Source organism: Bufo bufo, chromosome 3, assembly GCF_905171765.1.
Source record: "Bufo bufo chromosome 3, aBufBuf1.1, whole genome shotgun sequence".
NCBI classification, from domain to species: domain Eukaryota; kingdom Metazoa; phylum Chordata; class Amphibia; order Anura; family Bufonidae; genus Bufo; species Bufo bufo.
In genome coordinates, this window is record NC_053391.1 from 125,702,953 (window position 1) to 125,725,146 (window position 22,194).

The 22,194-nt window shown below is 47.8% G+C and overlaps 1 pseudogene; it reads right to left on the reverse strand.

The window, feature by feature from the left end:
- Positions 1-207: 207 nt before the first annotated feature.
- On the reverse strand, positions 208-4,120 carry LOC120993652 (annotated as a pseudogene).
- Between the last annotated feature and the right edge of the window lie 18,074 nt (positions 4,121-22,194).

Below are 22,194 nucleotides of genomic sequence, written 5' to 3' on the forward strand. Positions count from 1 at the left end.
GCTGAGGAGTATTTGAACACATCTCTTAAATTTTTTTTTTATATATATTTTTTTATGTTAATAACATTAACTATAATGTTAATAACATTAACTATAATAACATTGATGGGGTTAGGGTCACAATCAAGCAAGGCAAACCAATAGAAATCAAGTACTAGTTTCAAAGCATCTTTGTGCAAGAACTTGCATGTGTTTGTGTGGGTGTTTTTAGGTGCATGTGTGGCAAAAGCTGACACTTTTAGCATGTTCTTTGCAGATATATTTTTTACAGTGGAAGCTTAATGTGTGTGTCTTTCTGTCCTTATTGCTGGGGCAGACCTGACACCTCTTTCTTTTAGAATCAGATGGCATCACTGGAGTTGTGGCTGTGGCTGTGCTGGTTGATGTTGAGGCAAGGCTAGATGATGATGAGGATGCTGGCACTGATTCTCTTTGTGTTGTTGATGGTGTGGATGGAGTGCTTGATGAACTCTGCATCTGTCTGATCACGGCTGCAGCGATTGGATCTCGAGACACCCGTTTCCTTTGCTCAATGTGTGCCTTGACAAGGGAACTTCCTAGCTCCTCGAGAAATATTCTCCGCTTGTTATTTTTTTTTGTGTTCCAACCTGGGTGGATGTGGGTCCATAACACAAATGCATTGTATGCAGACACATCTAGGATGTTAGAAAACACAGCCATCGGCCATCTCCTGGTCATCCGCTGACAAGTATAGGTAGCAGTCAGCTTGTCCAGGTTGTCCACTCCTCCTTTGTTTTTATTGTAATCAGGGGCGGATTAAGTGCATGATAGGCCCGGGGCTGTCTACCAAACTTTCCCCCCCCCCCCCCTCCACTCCATTTTAGTTTTGAGTTTTTTTGTATGAAGAGGCTGCGGTGCTTCATGGGCGCCACAGTCTCTTCTTAGGCCATATGACATCTTCAGACTAAAAAAAAATACCCCAAATTGGGTCCTAAACTGAAAAATTTAGTCACCAAATTTAAAATACATAATTGTAATAAAAAAGACATGGAGGAGAATACAGCACCGCATACCTCTTACAACCAGTGACATCTCCTGTCATGTAGACCTTCTCTTTCCTCTTCTCCTCCATTTGACCCAGACCACCATGGCAAATTCTTTCAGCCGCATCTCGTCTCTACAGTTTGTAACACAGACACGTTAGATTTCTAAATTTTTCCATCAACCTCCCCATCCTGGTGTCCCCACAGCGTCATCCTGCCACCCCCAATACTGTGCCCGTTGTGCTTCCCAATGCCCCAGGAACTATACTGCTGAAAAAATAGTGACCCTAATAGACATAATTGGGGTAATTTATCAAACTGGTGTAAAGTAGAACTGGATTTCCAAAAGAGCTGTCAAATATGAAAGGTGGAATCTGATTGGCTGCTATGGGCAACTAAGCCAGTTCTACTTTACACCAGTTTGATAAATTACCCCAAATGTTCCTATAGTGTCCACAGCAGCTATAATGTCCCTTAGAGTGCCCCCAGTAATAATAACACCCTATATTGTGCTCCAGGTAATAATCCCTGTATAGTGTCCCCAGAAATAATAGAATTGCCCCTACAGTTCCTCCCCAATAGCAACACCCCCATATAGTAATTTCCACCACACTGCCCCCACATAGTAATCCCCCCATAGTAATTTGCCCCCACACAGTAATTTCCCCCAAACTGCCCCCATATAGTAGTTTGCCCCCCACACAGTAATTTGCTCTACACCGCCCCCACATAGTAATTTTCACCACACTGCCCCAACATAGTAATTTGCCCACACTGCCCCCACACAGTAATTTGCCCCCACATAGAAATTACCCCACACTGTCCCCACATGGCAATTTCCCCCACACTGCCCCCACATAGTAATTTGCCCCCACACTGCCCCATATAGTAATTTGTCCCCACATAGCAATTTCCCCACACACAATAGTTTCCCCCACACTGCCCCCATATAGAAATTTGCCCCACACAGCAATTTGCCCCCACACTGCCCTCATAGCAATTTGCCCCCACACTGCCCTCACATAGCAATTTGCCCCCACACTGCCCCCACATAGTAATTTGCCCCCACACAGCAATTTCCCCACACACAATAGTTTCCCCCACACAGAAATTTGCCCCCACACCGCCCCCACATAGCAATTTGCCCCCACACTGCCCTCATAGCAATTTGCCCCCACACTGCCCTCACATAGCAATTTGCCCCACACTGCCCCCACATAGTAATTAGCCCCCACACTGCCCCCACATAGTAATTAGCCCCCACACTGCCCCCACATAGTAATTAGCCCCCACACTGCCCCACATAGTAATTAGCCCCCACACTGCCCCCACATAGTAATTAGCCCCCACACTGCCCCCACATAGTAATTTGCCCCCACATAGTAATTAGCCCCCACACTGCAATTAGCCCCCACATAGTAATTAGCCCCCACACTGCCCCACATAGTAATTAGCCCCCACACTGCCCCCACATAGTAATTAGCCCCCACACTGCCCCTACATCCCCCCCCCCAATGTACTCGATTTAACTTCCCTAATATGTCCTCCTGTGTGCCCCCCCCCAAAGTAGGCACATGAAATAAAATAAAAAATAAATGAACAAAAAAATGAAAAGATAAATACTCACCTACTGTATGTCCAGGGCCAGGTGCTTGCTCGCAGAGTCAGGCGCGTCACAGTGCTGCATCCCGTCACAGGCGCGCGATGACGTCATCAAGCACGCCTGCACCGGGATTTCTCTACCGCATAGGCCTCAGGCCTTTAAGGCCTGAAGCCTATGGCGGTGATCGCGGACGGGACAGGGAGCTATGCGCTCCCGTGCCCCGCAGCAGTATGTGGGCATTCGGGTCAGCGTTGGGCCCCCCAGCGGTGCTGGGCCCGGGGCTGCCGACTCGAACGTCCCTATTGTAATCCGCCACTGATTGTAATCCAGGATAATTGTGGACTTTTTGTCACTTCTTGATGACACAGCTGCATATTTGTGAAAAGTGGACATAAGTATCAATTTTTTTTTTTTTTTTGGACAATATGAAACAACAGTGGTGGTGTCTGTAAAAGCAAATTTTGAAGAAAGTGGAGCTCTGTCCTTCACCTGCATATTTCAGTGTGCAGCTCAGGTTTTTTTTTTTTTATTGTGCCTACCATGGTGAGTTTCCTCCTGAGAAGTTCTTGTCCAAGGTCATAGCTGGTAAAAAAAATTGTCACACGTGATATTGTGACCCCGCAGTCCAGTAGTCAAATCAAGGACTACACGTTGTTTTTTCTCAGGGATGCCACTTTCGGGTTTGCCGGTGTAAATCTATAGGTTCCATGCATAGCTTGTTTTTGCATCACAGGCTGCCCAGATTTTTATGCCTTATTTGCCTGGCTTACTGGGCATATACTGCCGGAAGGGGCAATTTCCACGGAAAGGGATCAAACGTTCATCTACTGTTACCTGAGGCCCAGGGTTAAACATTAGTGGAAGGAGCTGAACCCATTTCTCCCAGACATCCCTTATGGGAGCAAGCTTGTCAGATTTTGTTCTAGTATCTCTGTTGTCAAATCTGAAAACTCTTGATATCATTCGAAAGGTGTGAAGTGACATTGTTGCTGGGAAGATATATCTGCCTATTGACTTGTCCCAGAGACTATCAGTGGCCTCATTATAGGATCTGTACACTCCAGCAAGAAGAAGAACACCAATATAAGCATCTAGGCATTCCTCATTTATGTCATTCCACATGTTGCCATGGACTTTTTTTCCTTCAAGGTTTTGATGTTTGGATGTCACTTACTCTCGTCACAGCAAACCTTATGATCCCAGGGGTCATTTTTATTACATCTGCAGCAGCTGCCCTGCCATGTAAGTCAGGAAGTTCTGAACTCCAACAGATCTTACCACTTTTGGATTTGAATGTTTCAGCAGGAACAGCAGCAGGTTCAGCACTGGTGGCCTCCTCATCAGACTCATCAGATGTGTCTGTGTATTCTGGTTGATACTCTACTTCATCTTCTGCCTCAGAAACCTGCTCATCCATATCGCTATGCTGCTCTGTGTCCTCTGCCTCATTTTCATCCAAGATATAATCCAGTATTTGGCTTCCTGTAAATCTTCTCACTCTTGCATGCTGCATATTGGAGATGATTACTCTGCAAGTCAGCAACTCTGAAATGTATTGGTCCTATGTTTCTTTACTTTATTTAGAGAAGCAGACAAGCAGGCAAAGAGATCGGCCCCTCCCTAACTACAGCTCACAGGGCTGAGAGGTGATTGGCTGTCAGTGTTACTAAGCAGAGAGAGTGTTTATGATTTCAGTTTTGGCACTTATTAGTGTCCTATAATCCTATATTATAACTGGGTCAGAATTGACCCTAACACCATAAACGTCTTAATTTTCACCACAGTATTTTATAATTTAGTGAAAAGGATTCTTTTTCTATTACATTGTTTAAATAGAGGTTCCTGACAAAGTAAAAAAATCTTGATGCAATAAACAAATTTATGTGATACTTATAGACATTCAAAACCTGAAAACGGGTCGGTTCTGACCCTAACACAAGAAACCATATTGCCAGCTAGTGTCTTTTTAGCAGCCGTGTCCCAAGACCTTACGGCTCTTATTAAGGCAGAGCAACATCTGGCCCCGACACTCACACCAACAGATAAGTTGTTTGTTCCTGAACAGTTCCGTCTCCGGCTGTTGGGTGAGTGTCATGACTGTCTTGTGTGGACATCCTGGTATCAAGAGTACTAAAGAGCTGGTATCCAAGTCTTATTGGTGGCCCACCCTGTTCAAGGATATCAAGTCTGCGATGCCAGGTCCAAAACCCCTAGGACTCATCCTGCTGGTGAACTGCGACCCCTACCCATTCCCAGTAGACCCTGGTCCCATATTTCTATGGACTTCATCACGGATCTGCCACCTGCCGAGGGTAAAACTGTGGTTTGGGTAGTGGTCGACAGATTCAGTAAGATGGTACATTTTGTTCCCCTTGCTAAACTTCCGAATGCTAAGACTCTGGCCTCTGTATTTGTGGAAAAAATTGTACGGTTGCACGGTGTACCCGAGAACATTGTGTCTGATAGGGGTGTCCAGTTTGTGTCGAGATTTTGGAGAGCCTTCTATCAGAGGTGCCAAATCTCATTGTCCTTCTCATGTGCCTATCATCCTTAGAGTAACGGGCAGACGGAGCGACTTAATGAGTCTGTGCAACAATTTCTCAGGTCATATGTCTCTGGTGATCAACAGTTGTGGGTTAAATACCTTTCTTTGGCCGAATTTGCGATTAACAACAATGTTAATTCCTTCGCAGGTGTCTCCCCATTCTTTTGTAACTACGGTTTCCATCCTCGTCTTCATTCTGGGTCATCTGTCTCCTCATCTAACCCTGAGGCGGATAAGGTCTCATCTGAACTGTGCACAGTTAGGGCCCGGGTTCAAAATAATCAAGAAGGCTCAAAATAATCAAAAAATCAAAGCTAATAAGAGACGTTCCAGGTGTGGCTGTCCTCTAAGAATGTGCCTCTCAAGGTGGCCTCCAAAAAGTTTGCACCTCGTTTTATAGGTCCATATGAGATTACGGAGGTAATCAATCCAGTGTTGTTTAGATTAAGGTTACCTGATTCGTTCCACATCCATGATGTCTTCCATAAATCTCTGCTGAAAAGACATGTTACTCCTGTTGTTCCTTCACAGCCCGCTCCGCCGCCAGTACTGGTTAATAATTCTGAGGAATTTGTGATTTCTAAAATTTTGGATGTTAGGAGAGTCTGCAACTCTTTACAGTATCTGGTACACTGGAAAGGCTATGGACCGGAGGAAAGATCATGGGTACCAGCTAAGGATGTTCACGCCACTAGGCTTGTCCAAAAATTTCATTTGGAACATCCTGAGAAGCTGTTGCCTGGGGCCTTGGGTCCGGTGGCCCCGCGTGAAGGGGGAGGTACTGTCACGATGCGGTGTTCTGGGAAGCGGGGATGGCTGGGGCGTGCTCGCGTCATCAGCGCGCCCAGCGTCGCCCGTTCCCATGACAATCGCAATAGGGCTGATCACTCGGCGCTCGGCTTCATCAGAACTCAGGAGTCATGTGACACTGGCCACGTCACATGACTACACCAGCGCTCTATTTAAACAGGCAATCTGCTGGCCACAGATTGCCTGTTGTTGAGGTCCTTCTTTCATGATACTCACCTGGTTTGTTTGTTTCTGCTTGGTTTCCGATTTCCTGTCCGTCTCATCCTCTGGTCTTGGCGTGCTCTCTTGGTTTGACTTCGGCTTGTCCTGACGATTCTCTGCTTGCTCCTCCGGTACTTTTTCTGCTCTCTTGGTTTTGATGCGGCTTGTTTGACCTTTCTGTTTACGTGTTGTTTGTCTTCCCTGCACTATCCTAGCTAAAGGTTTGTCGACCAGTTGTCCCTTGTCGCTAGGACTTGTGAGGCAAGTAGGCAGGGACAGGGGTAAGGGTGGAGTTCAGTGGTCACTACCCCACCCCCTGTGTGACAACTACATCAGAACATTATACAACAAGAAACAGTTTGCAAGTAACCTATTCTGGGGTACTGCACATGAAACATAAATTCTGGTGGCGAGGCAAAAAGTTGTGCATTACCCCAGCCTTCATAGCACCCCCATCATCTGCATTTCACCTACTGGGACTTCCTACTCTTAAGCTGCCATACAGTTACATGCTTAAACATTTGGCCAGTAGATTTTACGTTCTTTCTTCAAAAGGATCATGATTCCATTGGTAATCATGGCGACAAAAGTAAAAATACCACTTTTTATCTGCTGGCAGTGTGGAAAAATTGTAGTCTTAAGACCCCCATACACACTTGTTGGCCAAACCTGCCATTTTGGTGGGTCTCATCAACAGTCTAAACAGCAGGGGTGGGCAACCTGTGGTACTCCAGCTGTTGTGAAACTACAACTCCAGGCATGCACACTGCATGCTCTGCTTTTCTCAGAACTCTCATAGAAATAAATGGAGCATTTGGGAATTGTAGTTTCACAACAGCTGGAGTGCCACAGGTTGCCCACCCCTGGTTGGGGACTATCTGATCAGTGCTTGAATCTTTAGTTCTTCTGGGAGCTTCCATCAGAGGTGTCTGGCAGTAGGTTTCTCCTCTTTCCACATTTAAAATCACACATGCTCAGTCAAGTTGGGAGAGATAGCTGTTGGCTAAACTAGTGTTTGCTGGTTTGTAGGTTCATCTAGTAACATAATGCTAAAATAAAACGTCAGGTTAATGGGATTTTCCGAAATTTTTTAACCGATGACCTATCTTCCAGATAGGTCATCAGTATCTGATCGGTGGGGGTCCAACACCTGGGACTCTTGCGGGGGTCCAACACCTGGGACCCTTGCCAGTTGGCTGTTTGAGAAGGCATCGGCGCTTACAGTAGGCGGCCTTCTTGCAGCTTATCCTAGGCGTGTGACGTCACGTTCATCGATAACATGCCCTAGGCGCAGCTCAGTCCCATTGAAGTGAACTGGGCTGAGCACAGCTGACATCAAACGGACTGTGCAGTGCTCGGTGAGCAGAGACTAATCAGATACTGATGACCTATTAAGAGCTAAAAAATCTCAGAAAACCCCTTTAAATTGTGCATTAACTATTTATAGTTAGAAGTTTAATAGATGGATAAACTACAATAAGACAGTTACGACCAGATCTGAGGGAAAACTGTAAGAAACATAACAAATAGATTTTGAGATTCACATTTAGGGTCCCAGGTTTCAAGTGAATAGTTATAAAATATGTGGCGTCTTTTTCTACATGTGTGTGGATCAGTTCAGATTGATCTGTTTAACATCAGTGTCCTTACTTCACTCTGGTCCTAGGAGGGGCTGCCCTTTTAAAGTGCCTGCTTGACAATCACCAATTCAGCCTGTGACCTGCCAGACATTCCTGCGGCAAATCCCTAAGAAGGTGCTATAATAAGGGGGATGGGCACATTAACAGCCACATCATTGCATTCTCCTCTATATGTTTTTGTTGTTTTGTCAGGAAAAAAAGTACAGATTATTTTCTTCCCATTCTAATAAGGAAAGGGATTTCATTATGTAACATCCGGGAAAGAAATCATTGCTAGTCACCAAAGTAGTTGCTAGCAAGACTCATATCTACAAGGAAAAAGGCACAGGGCATTCTTAAGATGCGAGCATGGAATTCCTAAGAAAAGAATCTTGTTACAATTCCAAACATGGAGGCAGTGATCACAGACGAGAAATGAAAACCATAGGCGCTGCCACCTGCTTATGATACTTGTGTATTGTACTCGCCGAGAGAAGAGAATGATTGCTGAGTACCGGTAATTATTTACCACTGAGTAAATGAGTTTCACTTACCCTAAATGAGCTACTGCTATTTTATATCTATCTATATATATCTATCACATATATACACTGCTCAAAAAAATAAAAGGAACACAAAAATAACACATCCTAGATCTGAATTTATTAAATATTCTTCTGAAATACTTTGTTCTTTACATAGTTTAATGTGCTGACAACAAAATCACACAAAAATAAAAAAATGGAAATCAAATCTTTCAACCCATGGAGGTCTGGATTTGGAGTCACACTCAAAATTAAAGTGGAAAAACACACTACAGGCTGATCCAACTTTGATGTAATGTCCTTAAAACATGTCAAAATGAGGCTCAGTAGTGTGTGTGGCCTCCACGTGCCTGTATGACCTCCCTACAATGCCTGTGCATGCTCCTGATGAGGTGGCGGACGGTCTCCTGAGGGATCTCCTCCCAGACCTGGACTAAAGCATCTGCCAACTCCTGGACAGTCTGTGGTACAACATGACGTTGGTGGATAGAGCGAGACATGATGTCCCAGATGTGCTCAATTGGATTCAGGTCTGGGGAACGGGCGGGCCAGTCCATAGCATCAATGCCTTCGTCTTGCAGGAACTGCTGACACATTCCAGCCACATGAGGTCTAGCAATGTCTTGCATTAGGAGGAACCCAGGGCCAACCACACCAGCATATGGTCTCACAAGGGGTCTGAAGATCTCATCTCGGTACCTAATGGCAGTCAGGCTACCTCTGGCGAGCACATGGAGGGCTGTGCGGCCCTCCAAAGAAATGCCACCACACACCATTACTGACCCAATGCCAAACCGGTCATGCTGGAGGATGTTGCAGGCAGCAGAACGTTCTCCACGGCATCTCCAGACTCTGTCACGTCTGTCACATGTGCTCAGTGTGAACCTGCTTTCATCTGTGAAGAGCACAGGGCGCCAGTGGCGAATTTGCCAATCTTGGTGTTCTCTGGCAAATGCCAAACGTCCTGCACGGTGTTGGGCTGTAAGCACAACCCCCACCTGTGGACGTCGGGCCCTCATATCACCCTCATGGAGTCTGTTTCTGACCATTTGAGCAGACACATGCACATTTGTGGCCTGCTGGAGGTCATTTTGCAGGGCTCTGGCAGTGCTCCTCCTGTTCCTCCTTGCACAAAGGCGGAGGTAGCGGTCCTGCTGCTGGGTTGTTGCCCTCCTACGGCCTCCTCCATGTCTCCTGATGTAGTGGCCTGTCTCCTGGTCAGGCGGCCTTGTTCTGGGAAACCTCTAAAGTGGTCCTGCGAGGTTGCCTGATATCATATGCAGCGCATAAACATAAAACTGTCCAAACACAGTATGGGGGAAGCATATACAAGATTCACAAATGACCCTACACCAGCTCACGGCAAGGGTGACATTCAAACAGATCCTTACAGATAAAGAACAGTATAGAGGCTCTATCAGGAACGCTAAATACTTTAGGTTCAGGAACAAGATGGGTAGGCTGATGTCCCGTTTGGCAAAGGGAGCAGTAGGCATTAAACCAGTGACCAGCCTGAGGTCGGAAGGGGGTCAACTGACTTCTAACCCTAAGAAGATTAATCTCACTTTTACTTTCAGGCCCTCTACTCAGGAGACTCTTTTGACTCACAGAGGGCGGCTGGCTTCTTCGACCGTCTCTCTGAAACCGAAACTCTCTCCCGAGCAGGAGGCATCCCTGAACAAACCGATTATATTGATGGAGGTACGGGGGATGATTAAGGTGCTACCTGCGGGCAAGGCACTGGGTCCAGATGGGTTTTCAGGGGAGTATTATAAGATCTTGAAGGAGCAGATTGCAGTTTGGTGAATTGGTATAATGATTTGTTACAGGGCCAGCCACTCTCATACACGGCTAATCTGGCACATATCCAGTTGTTGCTGAAACCAGATAAAGACCTAACGTCCCCAGGGTCTTACCCCCCAATATCCTTAATCAATGTGGACATAAAGATAGTATCTAAGTTAATGGCAAATCGCCTTGCCCCTATTCTCCCCTTCCTAGAGGCATCCCACCAAGTCGGCTTTGTGCAGGGACTGTCTGCACTAGTCAACATTAGAAAGGTATTGACTGTGTTGGATGAGGTGAGGGTGGGCCCAGGGTGTCACTCCCGACCATCCCTGCTTAAGCTGGATGTGGAAAAATCTTTTGATAACATTTGGTGGGGGTGGTTGGGAGTGGTGCTGGATACCATGAAATTCACAGGCAGCTTCCGTTCATTCATGAGTGGCCTTTACCAATCTCCAGGTAGCACTCTCTCTGACTCCTTTATACTGAGATAGGGAACACGCCAGGGTTGCCCTCCTCTCTCGCCACTCTTATTTAATCTGGAATTGGAGCCCCTGGCCCTGTGTCTGCTCCGGAAGGTCGCCAGTGTAGCAGTGGAGAAAGAGGTGGTCTGATTGGCGGCTTTTGCCGACAATATCCTCTTGTTTCTAGAGGACCCGATCAGGGATATGAAAAGAATCTTCGGGCAGATGGCGGGTTTTAGGGTAAACGCTTCAAAGAGTGAACTTCTTCCCCAAATGGGACCTTCAGTCTCTTTATCAAGGAACCATATGAGATTTTGGGGAATATTGGTGGGTAAGATGCCAGAATCCCTTTACCACCTCAATTATCCCACTTTAATCAGGAAGATAGTGAGGGAACTTAAAGGTTGGGATAATTTACCGTTATAATTCTTAGGAAGAATCTATTTAGTTAAGATGATATCCTTCGCCCGACTGCTATATCCGCTTCAGACAATTTCTCTACTCCTCACGAATAAAGATGTATCCAGCCTACAGAAGTCGTTTTCGGCCTTTATATGGACAGGAAAAAGACCCCGAATCTCTATCGCTAAGTTGTCCCTTCCAAAATCTCAGGGCAGCATTGGCTATCCATATTGCAGGGGTTACAATCTGGCGTGCCTTATGAGACATGTCTCAGACTGGTTAGGTCACACCAACACGCATTCCAGTTATAGCCTGGAGAGTAACCTTGCAAAGCCCTGGGATCTGGCTTCCCTGTTGCACCTTCCTTACTCGGAACTCCCGGGAGACATTAAGTAGTGTTTGGTCCTACAGGACACTATGGCAGCATAGAAGGAGGTCCGACGTCGATTTAAAATGTCATATCAGACCTCTAAGTGTAACAGCGGCTGTGCGCCGCTGTTCCCCTGCTTACCGCCGCGGTCTCAGGCCCCGTGTTCAGTGGGCCAGTGCTGCCCATTCACGATGCAGTCCTGGGCTCTGTCTGTGTAGGTACTGTTGTTCTGGGATCCGCTCCACAGTTTCTTCTCAGCTCTGGCCACAGCATGCTTGCTGCTTGTTCCCTGAAGCACTTCCTTAAGGGCCGGCGCGCGTCACTTACTGTGCTTTATGGGTTAGGTCATGTGACCCCGCTGACAAATCCTAGCCCTCCTGCACATATATAAGTGACTCAGCCCCCTTCCCAGATGCTTCAGTGTCAAGGTCCTTGTGTCCTGTTAAGGTTCCTGATATCGGCTTGTGTTCCTGTGTTTCTGACTCGTACTTGTATTCCTGTACTCTGCTACCTATTTGATCCCTGCCTGCTTGCCTTGATTCTCCTGTTGCCGATCCGGATTGCCTAACCTGTACCTGTGCCACGTGCCCTGACCTATTGCCTGTTTGACTTCGCCTCTGCCTCATGCTTCGGTCCTGCACTGCTGCTCCTGGTTATGACTCAGCCTGCTGATAACGCCTGTACCTCTGGTACCTTGCTCAGGTACCTCCTGGTCTGCCTGGACCAGCTTCCTCGTGTGCCAATCCTCCTCAAGAGGTAGTGACCTGGTCTTCTCCTCGGGAAAGTCTATCCCCACTGTGGTGAAAGCAACCTCGCCACTGGGTTTTGGAGGGGCCTGGCTGCTGGCCTCTTGCCCCAGGATTATGGGCCCTCTCATCAGCCAGGCCTCATTTGTTCACAAAGGACTTGAACTCACTTGAATTCCTGGTCTAATTCGTGCCATTTTGGGATGTTAAATGTCTGTGTATTGAAAAGGGTTGTGACATTGTATGTTTAAATGGTGATTTCTGTTCTGTTGTCCCCACATGTGTATTGGTGATTTCCCTTTGTCTTGAGAGATAATTGGATTACTCCTCGGGTATCTCCAGGGCAGAGAGGAGGAAACCATGATGCATTGTGGGGATGTATTGTCTCTGTGTATCCTGCAGTGCTGCATATCTGTCCTGTGTCACAGTCTTCATTCTGGTCCCCTAGGGGCGTGTCCACCAGATGGGGACCTGCATAAATACGGGCGGGTAGCCCTCAATAAAGAGTTCCTGTTTTACCCTTTATCATGTTGAGGCTGATGTTTGGGTAACTGATCGACGCTGGGGATTGCTATACGCTGGGAGATTTGCTATACTCCCCTGGCTATAACTACTAGCTCTTTTAAGAGCTGTTCCTGCTCTCTGGTTTTAGGAGAGGTTCACCCACTGGAGCCTGGGGCCTTGTCGTAGGTCCAGGGTGTGTAGGAGACGGTGAGACTTCAACCAAGCTTCGGCTGTTCGTGGGGTCTGCAGTGCGTACAGTGTCAAGTGGAGTGCTTGGAGTCCTCGGAAAGCACTAGGAGCATCTATCGACGGAGGTACCCGGTCGGGGTGCTAGGCGTTCCGTTACATTTGGTGGCAAGCAGTGGGATGGCGTCCTAGTGTGAGGAGAAGCAGCTCGGAGACACCGTTCGTGGATTTACTAAATTGAGGGCAACGCTAGTATCCGTACAGCGCCCCTGGCTACAGCAGGATGGAATTGGCTAGTCTTCGGACAGCGTTCTATGACGAGGAGGAGGAGGCAGCCGCAGACTACAGGGATGCAGACAGAAAGGAAGTCTGGTATGATGCCCTGGAAAATGCCCAGCGGCGGCGAGGTGAGAGTCTCCCCAGTTATGAGCAGCAGCTACAGAAGCGTGTGGCGATGCGGATGGGTCTCTTGGGAGAGCAGCCCCTGGATGACTGGGTAACAGAGCTCCAGAACCTGGTATGTAAGGAGCTTTGGCTAGAGGACGCTTACCAGGCCCTAAGGTGGCATGTCATTCAACATTCCCCCTGGATGGCGGAGCACGACAGACCCGAGGGTGAGGAGTTTGATGGACTGGGGTTACTATGGGATGCCTTGGAGGAGGACATTGATCTTGGCAGCACGGAGGAGTCTAGGTTTTGGGATATCTACGACTACCGGATGAGCATGCATGTTTATGCTGACGGGAGGGAGGTGAGCAAAGACATGACCCACCTGGTAACAAGGGAGTGGGAGCTGGAGCAGACCTACCAACACCTTCTCAGCTCCATTCATCCCCAACCTACTCGACAAGCAGAGTCAGATCTGCCCTCCTGCAACTGGGAAGACTTGCCGGCGATACCCCCTGCTTCCCTACCAACTCCCAAAGTAGGGAACTTCATCGACTGGTTCTGGGAAGACGTCCCGATGGCAGGTGGAGATGGGACCGAGGTCTCTCCACCGGCCCTACAGAGATGCTGGACGGCCGGTTCAGATCCTCCCCCAACCCTGCAGGAATGCCAGGAGGAGGAGGTAAGTGATTCCTCCTCTCCACAGCCGATCTGCAACAAGGTCCTGGGGAGAGGATTCCCTGACCACATCCCAGTAGAAGAGCTGGCATCTGGGCAGAGCACAGTCAGCCTCTGCCCTCCCCTATCCTCTTCTCCAGAGCCCGACATCCCACAGGCTACCCCAGCGGAAGAGCTGGCATCTGGGCAGAGCGCAGTCAGCCTCTGCCCTCCCCTATCCTCTTCTCCAGAGCCTGACTCCCCACAGGCTACCCCAGCAGAAGAGCTGGCATCTGGGCAGAGTGCAGTCAGCCTCTGCCCTCCCCTATCCTCTTCTCCAGAGCCGGACTTCCCACAGGCTACCCCAGCGGAAGAGCTGGCATCTGGGCAGAGCGCAGTTGGCCTCTGCCCTCCCCTATCCTCTTATCCAGAGCCTGACTCCCCACAGGCTACCCCAGCAGAAGAGCTGGCATCTGGGCAGAGCGCAGTCAGCCTCTGCCCTCCCCTATCCTCTTCTCCAGAGCCTGACTCCCCACAGGCTACCCCAGCAGAAGAGCTGGCATCTGGGCAGAGCGCAGTCAGCCTCTGCCCTCCCCTATCCTCTTCTCCAGAGCAAGACATCCCACAGGCTACCCCAGCGGAAGAGCTGGCATCTGGGCAGAGCGCAGTTGGCCTCTGCCCTCCTCTATCCTCTTCTCCAGAGGCTGACTTTCCACAGGCTACCCCAGCGGAAGCGCTGGCATCTGGGCAGAGCGCAGTCGGCCTCTGCCCTCCCCTATCTTCTTCTCCAGAGCCGGACTTCCCACAGGCTACCCCAGCGGAAGAGCTGGCATCAGGGCAGAGCGCAGTCGGCCTCTGCCCACCAAGTACCTACAGCTCGAAGCTAGAGAGCAACAAGGAAGCAAGGAGAGGCACACTCAACAGCTGGGGACATACAACATTCAACAGGTCCAGTATTGGGTTGTGGGTGGACTGCCAGACTAACTCAGGTACTGACCGTGAGGTCAGGTATCTGGTTAGTCTTCCCTGGGAGGGGGAGATGTGTGGCGAAACCAACCTCGCCACTGGGTTTTGGAGGGGCCTGGCTGCTGGCCTCTTGCCCCAGGATTATGGGCCCTCTCATCAGCCAGGCCTCATTTGTTCACAAAGGACTTGAAATAACTTGAATTCCTGGTCTAATTCGTGCCATTTTGGGATGTTAAATGTCTGTGTATTGAAAAGGGTTGTGACATTGTATGTTTAAATGGTGATTTCTGTTCTGTTGTCCCCACATGTGTATTGGTGATTTCCCTTTGTCTTGAGAGATAATTGGATTACTCCTCGGGTATCTCCAGGGCAGAGAGGAGGAAACCATGATGCATTGTGGGGATGAATTGTCTCTGTGTATCCTGCAGTGTTGCATATCTGTCCTGTGTCACAGTCTTCATTCTGGTCCCCTAGGGGCGTGTCCACCAGATGGGGACCTGCATAAATACGGGCGGGTAGCCCTCAATAAAGAGTTCCTGTTTTACCCTTTATCATGTTGAGGCTGATGTTTGGGTAACTGATCGACGCTGGGGATTGCTATACGCTGGGAGATTTGCTATACTCCCCTGGCTATAACTACTAGCTCTTTTAAGAGCTGTTCCTGTTCTCTGGTTTTAGGAGAGGTTCACCCACTGGAGCCTGGAGCCTTGTCGTAGGTCCAGGGTGGGTAGGAGACGGTGAGACTTCAACCAAGCTTCGGCTGTTCGTGGGGTCTGCAGTGCGTACGGTGTCAAGTGGAGTGCTTGGAGTCCTCGGAAAGCACTAGGAGCCACTATCGACGGAGGTACCCTGTTGGGGTGCTAGGCGTTCCGTTACACCCACCATCAGGGGTACGGTGAAGATCGAGCGGTTCACTTAGACAACTCCCTTAGAGGAGGTAGGACACATGGCACAGTGGGTTTGCACCCACTGGTTCATGACACTAAGTACTTGTGTCACGATCCTTCCCGTGACAGAGGTTAGAAGATCTGAGAGACTTGCATCACATGAAGTTTAGTGCTGATCGAGCATGCTCGGCCGAACAGCAGTTCGGCTCGAGCATCGCGATGATCGTCACTTTGCGATGCTCGGCACATCGCGGTGTTCGTCTCAAGTCTCCTGCCCGCACGTTTGCTGGCTGCTACGCAGCCAATAAACGTGCGGGTAAGTCCTGCTACTCACTGTAATGCCGTAGCCATGTTGGTTACTGGCATTACAGTGATTGGCTGGCCGGAATTGGTCATCGGGTCCTATAAAGCACCCGATGACACGTGGTTCGGCTCAGTCTTAGTCAGGGAGAGCTGTGCTGGAGAAGGGGCAGATAGTGTAGGGAATTGAATTGAATTTTTTTGTTAGGCAGGGTTGATGTTAGAAACCCAAAAGTCCTTTAAAGGGCTATTGTTGTGTCTGGCAGCAATATATATTTTTAGCGCAACCTGCACTAAATTGCGTGCAATTGTAGAGACCCAAAGTTAAGAACTATTGTTGTATCTGGCAGCAATATATATTTTTAGCGCAACCTGCGCTAAATAGCTTGCAATTGTTTGGCCGCTGCAGACAGCGACATTATCTGCGCTATATCTCCTGTGTAACGTGTGCGCAGCCTAAAAATATCGGTGACATCTAGTGTACTTTTTCTGAAGATGGTGTCCGCTGTGGACAGTTACATTACCTACGCTCCATCTCCTGTATAATGTTTGCGCATCCTAAAAATATCTGTGAAATCCAGTGTACTTTTTCCGTAGATGCTGCGGGCAGCAACATTATCTGCGCTACATCTCCTGTTTAACCACCTTCCGTCACACTAACGCTGATAGGCGTCAGGACGGTGGTGCTCTCAGGTCTCGATGACGCCAATAGGCGTCATCACGTAAGAGACCCGAGATTTCCTGTGAACGCTCGCGCGTTCACGTCAGAGCCATGGGAACAAGTTTAACTACAGCCTGCCGGCAGCGATCATTGGCTGGCAGGCTGTAGATTTTTAAAAGATCCAATTAAATTAGTATATCAGACGCTATTTTGTAAATAGTGTCTGATATACCTGCTACCTGCTCCTCTGGTGGTCCCTTTTACTTGAATCGACCACCAGAGGACACAGGCAGCTCTGTAAGTAGCACCAATCGCCACACATACACTACACCCCCCCTGTCACTTATTAACACCTTATTAACCCCTGATCACCCCATATAGACTCCCTGATCACCCCCCTGTCACCCCCTGTCATTGATCACCCCCCTGTAAGGGTCCCTCATCACCGCCAGGTAGTTAGCTACTTGTTAGGTAGTTAGCGCCCAGCCCACCGCACCGCAGTCACTGATTAGTCGCTGATTAGCGTCATCGCTGTCGCTAATCAGCACTAGTACTATATAGTATCTGTAAGTGATCAAGACTCATCACAATCAGATCTATATAAGTACATTAGGGTCACCTTAGGCTCTACAAAAAATGCAGTGTTCGCCCGATCAGGCCTGATCTTGTGCACACACTTGCGTTCAGTCTGCCCCACCGCAGTGACAGAATTTTTTTTTTCTGATCACTGCAAAAACACTGTAAAATCACTACGCCGCTATAAAGATCACTTTTCAGATGTTTGGATCTTTATTAGCGATCGCAGCTTTACTTCGCAAGCACTCCTTTTTACTAGGCAGGTTTACTCTTTTTCCTGGGTAGTCTCAGAGGAATACCCCCTAAATTTAGTTAGTCCAAAATGGCAAAAAAGGGGTATTCCACTGAAGAGGCCTACAGGATTCTGGCCCTGATGGATGAAAGCAAATGGGACTCCTCACCCGCTGAATCCAGTGGTTCAGAATATGAACCTGTAGACAGCAGTGGCACTCTAACCGCTAGTGAAGATGACGAGGTTGAGGTCCCTGCTACGGTCAGGCGTACCCGACCCCATGTCAGTGTTCTGCCTACCCTGCATGATGAGCCTCATTTGCAGCAGAGTGGTGCTAGCGCTGATCTTTTTTATGGTGCGGCATACATCAGCAGCGCAGCACATCCTGGACCTTCTACCAGCACTGCCGTATTCCCTGGTGAAGTGGCGAGCACCAGAAGGGCAGTTCAAGCTGGTACGGTGGCACGTGCATTAACTTTCCTGTCGCAGTCACCACGTTCACAGGCCCGTAGAGCCCTTAGTATCCCAGAGGTGCTGGCAAACCCTAATTGGCAATCCCCTTTTTCCGCCGCACCCATATTGCCCCCTTTCACAGCCCAGTCTGGAGTTCGCATGGAGACAGCTCATTTAGGATCGGCCCTTGAGTTTTTTGAGCTGTTCTTCACCGCGGATCTCTATGACTTAGTTGTGGCAGAAACCAACCGCTATGCCACAGACTATATAACCGCCAATCCGGAAAGCTTCTATGCCCAGCCTTACCGGTGGAAACCAGTTACAGTTTCCGAATTTAAAATATTTTTGGGCCTTATCCTCAGCATAGGTCTAACTAAAAAAAAATTATTGCGGTCCTATTGGTCTAAAGACCCAATACATTACATGCCCATGTTCTCTGCTGCAATGTCCAGGGCACGTTTTGAGGTCATCATGCGCTTTATGCATTTTGCTGACAATAAAACCTGTCATCCAAGAGGCCACCCTGCTTATGACAGGCTCCACAAAATTCGGCCCCTCATAGACCATTTGTCATCCAGATTTGCAGAAGCGTATACCCCCAATCAGAACATCTGCATAGACGAGTCAAACAGTACATCCCCAGCAAGCGCGCCTGGTATGGGGTCAAACTGTATAAGCTCTGTAAAAGGGCCACAGGCTATACATATCGTTTTAGGGTCTATGAGGGAAAAGACTCAAAACTGGAGCCAGTCAGATGCCCTGACTACCTGGGGAGCAGTGGCAAGATTGTCTGGGACTTGGTGTCACCCTTACTCCACAAGGGGTACCACTTACAGTGGCGGAAATAATTATTTGACCCCTCACTGATTTTGTAAGTTTGTCCAATGACAAAGAAATGAAAAGTCTCAGAACAGTATCATTTCAATGGTAGGTTTATTGTAACAGTGGCAGATAGCACATCAAAAGGAAAATCGAAAAAATAACTTTAAATAAAAGATAGCAACTGATTTGCATTTCATTGAGTGAAATAAGTATTTGAACCCTCTAACAAAAAAAGACTTAATACTTGGTGGAAAAACCCTTGTTTGCAAGCACAGAGGTCAAACGTTTCTTGTAATTGATGACCAAGTTTGCGCACATTTTAGGAGGAATGTTGGTCCACTCCTCTTTGCAGATCATCTCTAAATCCCTAAGGTTTCGAGGCTGTCTCTGTGCAACTCTGAGCTTGAGCTCCCTCCATAGGTTTTCGATTGGATTAAGGTCCGGAGACTGACTAGGCCACTCCATGACCTTAATGTGCTTCTTCTTGAGCCACTCCTTTGTTGCCTTTGCTGTATGTTTTGGGTCATTGTCGTGCTGGAACACCCTTTCACGACCCATTTTCAGTTTCCTGGCAGAGGGAAGGAGGTTGTCGCTCAGGATTTCACGATACATGGCTCCGTCCATTTTCCCGTTTATGCGAATAAGTTGTCCTGTGCCCTTAGCAGAAAAACACCCCCAAAACAAAATGTTTCCACCCCCATGCTTGACGGTGGGGACGGTGTTTTGGGGGTCATAGGCAGCATTTTTCTTCCTCCAAACACAGCGAGTTGAGTTAATGCCAAAGAGCTCTATTTTGGTCTCATCAGACCACAGCACCTTCTCCCAGTCACTCTCTGAATCATTCAGGTGTTCATTGGCAAACTTCAGACGGGCCTGCACATGTGCCTTCCTGAGCAGGGGGACCTTGCGAGCCCTGCAGGATTTTAATCCATTGCGGTGTAATGTGTTTCCAATGGTTTTCTTGGTGACTGTGGTCCCTGCTAATTTGAGGTCATTAACTAACTCCTCCCGTGTAGTTCTAGGATGCTTTTTCACCTTTCTCAGAACCATTGACACCCCACGAGGTGAGATCTTGCGTGGAGCCCCAGAGCGAGGTCGATTGATGGTCATTTTGTGCTCCTTCCATTTTCGAACAATCGCACCAACAGTTGTCACCTTCTCTCCCAGCTTCTTGCTAATGGTTTTGTAGCCCATTCCAGCCTTGTGCAGGTCTACAATTTTGTCTCTGACATCCTTGGACAGCTCTTTGGTCTTTCCCATGTTGGAGAGTTTGGAGTCTGCTTGATTGATTGATTCTGTGGACAGGTGTCTTTTATACAGGTGACTAGTTAAGACAGGTGTCCTTAATGAGGGTGACTAATTGAGTAGAAGTGTCTAACCACTCTGTGGGAGCCAGAACTCTTAATGGTTGGTAGGGGTTCAAATACTTATTTCACTCAATGAAATGCAAATCAGTTGCTATCTTTTATTTAAAGTTATTTTTTCGATTTTCCTTTTGATGTGCTATCTGCCACTGTTACAATAAACCTACCATTGAAATGATACTGTTCTGAGACTTTTCATTTCTTTGTCATTGGACAAACTTACAAAATCAGTGAGGGGTCAAATAATTATTTCCACCACTGTATATGTGGACAATTTTTACACAAGTGTGGCCCTCTTTCGGCACTTACATCTAGTCGGAATTCAATGCTGTGGCACCGCGCGACCTAGTCGCCGGGGCTTCCCCCAACGGCTCATTAATACCCGACTTGCACAGGGGGAGAGGGCTGCCTTGTGTGACCAAGAACTGCTCGCGGTGAAGTGGAGGGACAAGAGGGACGTTTACCTTCTGTCCACCATTCACGCAGACACGACAGTAGAAATTGAAAGGGCAACTGGAGTCATTGAGAAACCCCTCTCTGTCCACGACTATAACCTTCACATGGGAGGGGTGGACTTCAATGACCAGATATTTAGTGTCCCGCCGCACCAGACGCTGGTGTAAGAAGGTGTCTGTTTATTTAATTCAATTGGCTGTCTATAATAGTTTTGTTCTCTACAGTAAGGCTGGGAGAACAGGATCCTTCCTAAAATTCCAGGAAGAGATCAGTTCGGAACTCCTGTATCCAGGAGGGTCCGTGCCCCAAGTCCCTGATGTAGTGAGCCGGCTACATGCCAGACACTTCCCGAGTGTCTATCCTGGTACCCCAACTCACCGTTCCCCAAGAAAGTCGTGTCTGTAGCAGGGCTGGAATAAGGCGTGACACCAACGTTTTTTGTCCTGACTGTCCTGACCAGCCTGCCCTATGCATAGGGGAGTGTTTCCGCAAGTACCACACACAGGTACACTATTAGTGTAGGGATTGCGTGACACAGGACAGGCACACAGGGGTCTTAGGGCCCTTTCACACAGAGCTGCCACAAACCTCTCCTTTCACCTGGGACAAAGTGCATAATGTACTTCGCCACATCTCTGGGCGATTTGCGCTTTGCACATTGTCCCATGGGGAAGGAAAGGTAAAAAAAAAAAATTAATCACAGGTAAGCAAAAAAGTTAATGTTCTGTTTCAAATGTTCAATAAAGTTTCTAAAAGTTAATGTTCTGTTTCAAATGTTATATAAAGTTAATGTTAATAAATTTATTGCGTTGCTGCCTGTTTTTTTTTTTACCTTCTAGGTGGACCAAGCGATCAACCAGCTGCAGCACTGATGTACATTCTGACAGAAGCATTGCGCTGCTGTCAGATTACACAAAAGTCGGTGTATGCGGCGCTGCAAGACGAGATTTCTCCTCTGCAGTAAAAAAGATACGTTTGCCGAGGCTTATGAGCTGAGGGGCGGTGTTCATATGCTTTGACAAACACTTTGTATAAAAAAATATATATATATTCTGGCAATGATTTATTCATCCACATCGATTGATGTGAATGGAGAAATCGGGTTTGCCAGGGCATACGAGCTGAGTGGGTTTGGATGTTGGGCGGAGCTCCTATGTCCTGGCAGACGCCTTTCCCCTCTTTTTTTTTTTGCACATTTTTTGGCAGAGATTTTTTCATCCACATTGATCGATGCCAATCAAGAAATCTGTGCCATTCATTTTTTCTTTCAGCCCAGAGGCTGAACGGAAAAAAAAATCTCATTACCCGTATGCTCAATATAAGGAGAATAGCAGAAACTCCTAATGCTGGCCATACATGTAATGATTGTGGAGACCCTCAAATGCCAGGGCAGTACAAACACCCCACAAATGACCCCATTTTGGAAAGGGGACACCCCAAGGTATTCGCTGAGGGGCATATTGAGTCCATGAAAGATTTAACTTTTTGTCCCAAGTTAGCGGAAAGGGAGACTTTGTGAGAAAAAATAAAAAATAAAAAAAATTCTGCTAACTTGTGAAAAAAAAAAATCTTCTATGAACTCGCCATGCCCCTCACGGAATACATTGGGGTGTCTTTTTTCCAAAATGGGGTCACATGTGGGGTATTTA